Here is a 7702-nt window from a genome sequence, read left to right as displayed (position 1 = left end):
AATAATTCACTGGAGGCAGCTTTTGTGGGCCTGCATGTTGGGAGAGGCACAGTCTCGAGGAGTCACCTGAGTGGAGTGACTTGTGTTACCTAATGTTGATTGAGACTCAAATATGTCCACATACTAAGAGTGGGGAGGGCTGAACAAAGGAACAATGGATTCTATCAGCACTTCTGTCTGGGAGAAAATCACACCTCCAACACTCGCTCTGAAGCTCGACAACTCAGTGTCTCTCTGTATGTTCCTGACACATCTCAAACAGCTGCCTTTCTGTTGGAATTCAGAGCAAGTGAATCCATTTGTAAGTTTCAGCGTGTGCCCTTTAAGAAAAATGTCTGCAACTCCTGCAGCTTTCTGTCTCGCTTAGCCACAACCTCTGCTAGTTTTCACAGCCAGAGGTTGTGGGGACTTCTCTTCCCAGCACTGAAACCCTGGGCTAGGGAGCCCATTGTGGGGTTGGGTGAGACCCCTGACTCCTCAGGGGCTCTGCAGTCAAGATAATCCTCCCGATTCTTGATCGCTGCATGTGGTCATGGGACCAGGCCATTTGGTGTCTTCACTCTTCCTACCAATTTCAAGGTGACCTCTTATGTTTGTCCCTAGTTGTAGGGCTTCTGTTCAGCCACATGCTGGTTGCTCTGTAGTTTCATTATAATTTCAGTGCAGTTGCGAGAGGTGGTGTGCATAGCATTTACTTTCTAAGCCATCTTGACAAATTTCTAGAGTTATAATTTTTGAATTTGGATTATCTATTTTTTTACCTTTACCAATGTGTTGTGTACTTTCATATGTTTTCCTGTTGCTGTTTAGTGCCTTTTTATTTCAGCTTGACAAAACTGAGCATTTTTTGCCAGTCAGGTCTAATAGTGGTGCACTCCCTCAATTTTTGTTTTTGGAAAAGCCTTTATTTTTCTCCTTCATATCTTGACAGATGAAGTATTCTTGGCTGTCAATTGGTATCTTTCAACACTTTGAATATGTCATTTCTTTATAGGTTACTTAATATTTTTTCCCCTGGCTGCCTTTAGAATTTTTATTTTATTATTAATTTTTGATAGTTTTATTATAATGTGTCTTGGAGAAGGTCTTTTTGCATTGAGATAGTAGGGTGATATATTAGCTTTGTGTACTTGTGTGTCTAAGTCCTTCCCCAGTTTGGCAAGTTTTTAAATATTATTCTAATAAACTCTCTGCCTTCTACCTCTCTTCTTCAGGAATCCTAATTATTTGAATTTTTGTTGTTGTTGTTTGAATCTCATAGATTGTTGAAACTTTCTTCACTCATTTTGTTTTTTTGTCTATTTTTTTGTAGCTGTGTTATTTTAGATTTCCTATTTTTTAAATTTCTCATTCTATCTTCCATCTGGTCTACTCTATCACAGGTGCTCTCTATTGTATTCTCTATCTCATTCATTAAATATTTAACTTTCAAAATTTCTGTTTGTTTTTTTTTTCATGTTCTCTTTTGTAAATTGCTCATTTTGTTCAGATATCTTTTTGCTAATGCAGTGAGCTGTCTTTCTGAGTTTCCTTGTAGTTTGTTGAGTTTTTTCAGTACAGCTCTTTTAAATTCTTCATTAGCTAGATTGCAGTATTCCATGTTTTTGGGCTTAGTTTTCAGAGAATTATTGATTTATTTTGGTGATGGCATAATTTCTTGATTTTTAAAGTTTCTTGTATTTTTGCTTTGCTGCTTTCACATTTGAAATATTATTACTGGTTATCTTCAGATAGGGTACTTTTCCTTGGTGTTGCTTATCGGTGGTTTCTTAGGCTTATTACAGGTAGTCTTGCTCCACTCTCCTTGCTCTCTTTCTGTCAGATTTCTTAACCTTTGCATACTCTTGTTCTTAGAACACAAAAAAACTGGCTGTGAAGAACTTCCTTTGAGTTTTCCAGAATTTGCTGCTGTAGCTCCAGTTTGTGTCTTCCCCCTTGCCCACAGACTCTGATTTGATTTTCCGAGAGCACTCTGATTCTCCATCTGCTCTCACTGATGCACTTTAAAACACACAAAATAATCCAGACAGAGTTAGAGAGGTGTGGGCTTAGTACTTGGAGTGTTGAGGGTATTCATTGACCTAATAGGGAGATCCTCAGGTGAGGTACGCCCAGAGGATTATGAACAGACTTCCTGCTAAGTCATGAAACGGACTCAGGAAGAGCATGTCTTTAATGTCCTTTGATATTCTGATCTGCTTTTTTTCTTTTCTTTTCTCTTTCCTACAACCCAATCACAGAGGTCTTACCTCAGAAATCAGGATGGTGATGAAAAGAAATGGGTTTCTTCAGCTATGACCTGCGCCATTTTTTTTTAGCCTTCTCCGTGAAAGAGGTCACTGCTTTTACCTGCTTTGTTAGAAAGGTTTCTGCTGCCACTGCCAGAGAACTTCACAGAGTTAGTGTAACCACAGTCGGGGTCAAAGTTCTGATGGAATTCCTCCTTATTCTCTGCATCCAAACTTATCTCTATGCCACTTCAATGACATACTGGAATCTCCCTTCAGACATACTCTATGAACTCTATCTCACCTATGGGTATCTGTTTAGGTTAGCACTTTCCAGTTTGTTTTTCCTCCACATAAGTGGGGTGGGGCAGGTTCTCTGACTCTTTTGGATCCACATATCTTACATGATCTTGTTTATTTATTTTCAGATATCAAAGGTGTGCAAGAATCCTCTTGGATCCCTTGGTATTGGATGTCAAGACACTTTTATTCAGATACATAGTCTAATTTAGTTGTTTTAAAAAAATGGGAGAGAAAAAAAGGGACAATTTACACTGCCATGATGCTGATGCCCTGTATGGTGGTTCATGGTGAGAGTTAAAGTAAATGGGGCCATGGGCTGATCACCTACACGTGGCCTATCTATATAGTTTACTGGCTTCCTCACAGTATGGTTACTAGGTTTGAAGAACAAGAATACAGAGATACTCATAATCTGTATCTTTTTTTTTCTTATCTAACCTCAAATCATGCAGCATTATTTCCATTGATTTTTTTTGTTTATTATAAATTAATCATTAAGATCAGACAATATTCAAAGAAGTAGGGAATTAGAACACACATTTGGATAGGATAACTATCACAGAATTTATATATATGTGTATATATATATATGTGTATACATATATATACATATATAGAATGTGTGTGTGTGTGTGTGTGTGTGTATGAATCATATATATACATATATAGAATGTGTGTGTGTGTGTGTGTGTGTGTGTGTGTGTGTGTATGAATCTGCCACTTATGGAGAAGATAATTTTAAGGTATTTGATTTTAGTTTTCCTGTTTCTTTTTGGAACCAGAGGATTTTCTATTTTGCTTTTTTTCCCACAAATCTATTTTATTTTGAGTGTTTTTTTTTTGTTGTTGTTGTTGTTATTTTTCTATTTTATCCAGTATTTAATTTTTTTTAAGGTGGACAGGACTGAAAATGAACTTGAATTGTCTATGTTGGCAGAAGTTCTTGAAATTTGTTGATTTTATCTGTTCATGTAAGATGCTTCTGGTTGGGGTGTACCAGTACACATTTTAATCAACAAATTAAAATTGGTCTAGTCTTGATTTTCCTCATTCATATATTAATATCTTAGTAATTACCCTTTTTTAATCAAAATAATTTATACCATTCTTAATATTTTCTTACTATTTTTACTTACATATCTAATACATTTTTGACATATTTATGTGTTTTTGAGAATTTTCATTTCCAACATGCTGATCAAAAAAGTGGAAAATAAAATTCTTTTAAAATAATTGTCTTTCCTGGACAATATATCTTTAGATTCATGTCTAGAGGTATCTTTTGCTTAGGATACATATTTTGTCATTAACCAATCAAGACAATATTTTCTTTGTAACAAATCTGCATAATATTTATCAACTTTCTTTGATTAAATATACTCTAAATCATATGCTTAAAAATCTAGGACAGATGTTCTGAAGAAATAAGGCAAATATTGATTAATATAATATGTTATGTAAATTGACAATGATTTTTCAGGAATTTAATTCAGGAGGAAACTCCCCAAAACAGATTCCTTGGGAAGCCTAATGTTTCTATTTTATTTTGATGTCTGATTGTACTCTTTTCTTGTTATGCTCTCATAAACCTTTTCATAACTCTCTTTCCATCTCTCCCAATAGATATCTATATTTTGCAATGTGAACTATTGTCCAACAAATTATTGTATACAATTAGATGTGGATGTTGATAGTTATATAGTTATATGCATATTTTAAAATAAAATGCTTTGCTACAATGTGAAATAATTTTGTTTTTAATGGTACAATTTTTCTCTTTTAAGTTTTAAAATTAATGTTACTTTTGCTAAACTGTTTACCTTGGTGAAATTAATAGAAGTTTGGAAGATGGACTTGCAATACTGTAGTTGAAATATTTATAACAATTGCTAAAAATTTAATTGCGTCTATGGCCATGCCACCCTGAACAAGCCCAATCCCATCTGATCTTGAAAGATAAGCAGGGTCCAACCTGGTTAGTACTTGAATGGGAGACCACCTAGGAGGACCAGGTGCTGTAGGTGTAAAAAAATAAAAAAAAAAATAAGGGATTGCAAGATGACAAGTTCCTTGCAATCTGTGAGGTCAACCAAGGGTTGCCTAGTCTAAAATAATAATAATAATAATTGCACGTCTATGCATTAAAAATGAGAAAGTTTTTATTCCTATCTTTTCCCAAGTAGGACATGTTGTGCTCACTCTGGTGTTTAGTACATGGTCTTGTTTGTTGGTTTGTATTAATAGGCTAGTCGATAATTTTTCATTCTTGAAAATAATTATAAGATGAATGTCCCTTGACAATTAATGATTTTTTTCAATTTGTAAGTTTTATAAGTAAACTCTCTTCAGTATGTCTTAAGATATGCTGCCTTACACCCGGAAGATTTCTCTGTTTTTATAATAGGAATAGTTACTTGAGGGTTGTTAGCCTTTCACTTCTCATGAATCTAATGTTTATAATCTTTTAGTTTTTTATATTACAAACTAAATATAGATTGGATTTTATTCTACACAAATACATTATTTAGTTGAAAATACCTTAGAAAATTTTAAAGAGTTAACTTTTCAAATAAATATGCTTTCTAGTTTTTGAAAACAAATAAAGAAAATCTTTAATTATGATAGCTCAGGGTTTAAATGCATATCTACCATTAATATTAATAGAAACTTACAATTTCCTCACATATCATGGTAAATAGACTCCCCTATGGACAGTATAAGTGTTTGTACATATCCCAAACCATCTATATATAAAGCTTAATTATATTGAATAGTAGTAAAATATTGCAATAAAAAATTCAAAGCAATTTTTCTATTGTTGATTGTTGCAAACAATTTGAAAATTGATTAATACTAATAAATATCTTAGTTAATAATGGAAAACATTAAGCATAAATATATCCTAAGGAATATTTCTGGTTTGGGAGATGATCTTAACATGTGCCACAGGAAAAATATAACCATCTTTGATAACCTTGATAATCTAAATCAGAGCTGGCCACGGTCTTTGTCTATTTCAAGAGTTATATATTGGATTCACCTGTGCCCATATGATATTTCCTAGCTATTGATTGCAAGGAAAGTAGCCAAAGTCTTCACTCTTTTAATTTAGTATCCTTCCTTTTATTTATACTGTGGGGAGAATTCTTTGAGAGAACTTCCAGATTGCAATAAGGAAATTGCATTTTCTGGGTGTAGATAAAATAGAATTGCTGAAGTACTCACATGGACTGTAGTAGTTGCAATAGTCCTTGAATATGATAAGCAAGATTGCAAAGAGGTATGTATGGCTTTTGGAAGTGATCTTCGTTAAAGGAAACTAGATTACTTACTGGAAAAAGCAATGGTCTTAAAAGGACACAAAGTTTACTTAAAAAATGCGGTCCAATTCAGTCTAGGAATGAAGTAGTTTAGAAAACTGATTGTCAGAGAGCAAAAGTGTAGTATATGATTCAAAAGACAAAGTAAACTATTTTTCTTTGTCTCCAGGAGGGCATACCTGTATGTCCCCAGGTTTCTCCCTTAAAAAATAATTGGTGGCAGTATTAACTTGACCTGCTTATATTTTCACTCTCATAACTGAACGTTAAGTTATTCAAAATTACAGTTTTTTTTTCTATAATCAGAAATCTATAATATGATGTATTCCAATTATCTTATTTTTATAAAATTGTTATGGAAAAGTTAAAAATTGGTCCCCCTGGGGCTATCTGTCCTCAGATAGTTGTCCTTCAAAGAGAAAACAAAGAGGGTCAGGTTAAGGTTAAAAATAAAATGCACTTTTATGGGCTCTTCCATTTCTATTTATTAAAAAAATATATTAAACATAACCACTTTCTTCTTTCAGTCTTCTTATTTACTTAGTTGATCATTTACAAATAATTTACTGGAATATTTATATGCAAATAATTAAATAGTATTGGCAACTGAGAAAATCACTGTAAATAAGTATTATTTTAAGGAACTATTATGATAGATGTAAACACTTTACACTTGTAAAATACTATTTTGAAACATAATAATAGAGAATTTAAGAATACGTTCTTTAAAATAAGATATGTTTTGTTTCAAATCCCACGTCAATGGATTAATTATATATACATGCAAATGTTTGCTTCTTGTATTTGAATTATTTTTAATGAACTTTTTATTTTTAATGAGATTTTTGGAAGATACTATCAGAATTTCAAAACTAAAGTTCTATTTTAGATGTTACTCTCTTAAAAAAAATTATGATTTGATTATAAACACATTTGTTCTTCCTATTAATAAAATATTCAGATTGAATTAAACAGTAAATATCAAAATGTTGACATAATTTTCCCTTTTTGTGATTTTCATGAAGATATATAGTATGTTCAGCAACACTGTTAAATATTCTATTCATAGCTTTGTCCAGGTCCAGTATAATAATAGGAAAACGTTTTCTGACTTTAATATATTACTTATTTATAAATAACATGGTAGCATTTTAATAACCTTGTTACTTTACTTATTTATTGTCACTGCCGTTACATTTATCTATTCATCTATTTTTGCTCAATTTTCTCAATTTTTACTCCCGCTTACTAAGATATTAAATCTTCTTAATGTGTCTTTTCTTGTTTTGACCATTCTTATCAAGTCACTTGAGATTGTTTTTTTTAATTTATTTCAAACTTCAGTACACGGACATCTTTGCTTTATTTCTTAATTTATATTTTCTTCTATTATCAATGTATTTTAAAGAAAAAATGTATTTTCATGATACATCACCTTATCTGCTCAATACACTGATTAGGCTAACAGAATCCTCATATTGTGTGTATATAGGGATATAAATGTTGGCCTAACATGTCATATGTCCTTGCTCAGTTATTAATCCAAGAACTATATTTAGTGTCAAAAAATATAATGTTGGAAAATACTTTTAAGTGAGAGTAAAATTTTGCTTTGGTTTTAGAATCAGTTAGATAGAGTCTTCTATGGCAATATTTATGTTTGGTATTTTTAGTACTCTGGATTACCACGAAAGTAAGAGTGTGTGTTTGTGTGCTTGTATGTGTGTCCTTCTATGTATGTTGTGGAAAGGGTAGGAATTTAAATTAGAAAATGGTATAACTAAAAGATGAATAAGGTAGGAAAAAGTGGAAGTTTGAAAAAATCTTTGTGCAAGACTGAGTTTTCAAGAG

The 7702-nt window shown here is 32.3% G+C and overlaps 1 pseudogene; it reads left to right on the top strand.

Moving 5' to 3' along the window:
- Positions 1–4436: 4436 nt before the first annotated feature.
- LOC111740469 lies at positions 4437–4555 on the top strand (annotated as a pseudogene).
- The last annotated feature ends 3147 nt before the right edge of the window (positions 4556–7702 follow it).

This window comes from Pteropus vampyrus, unplaced genomic scaffold, assembly GCF_000151845.1.
Source record: "Pteropus vampyrus isolate Shadow unplaced genomic scaffold, Pvam_2.0 Scaffold63, whole genome shotgun sequence".
NCBI lineage: Eukaryota > Metazoa > Chordata > Mammalia > Chiroptera > Pteropodidae > Pteropus > Pteropus vampyrus.
Note: the sequence above shows the minus strand (reverse complement) of the source record. Positions and strands in the feature narration are given on the sequence as shown.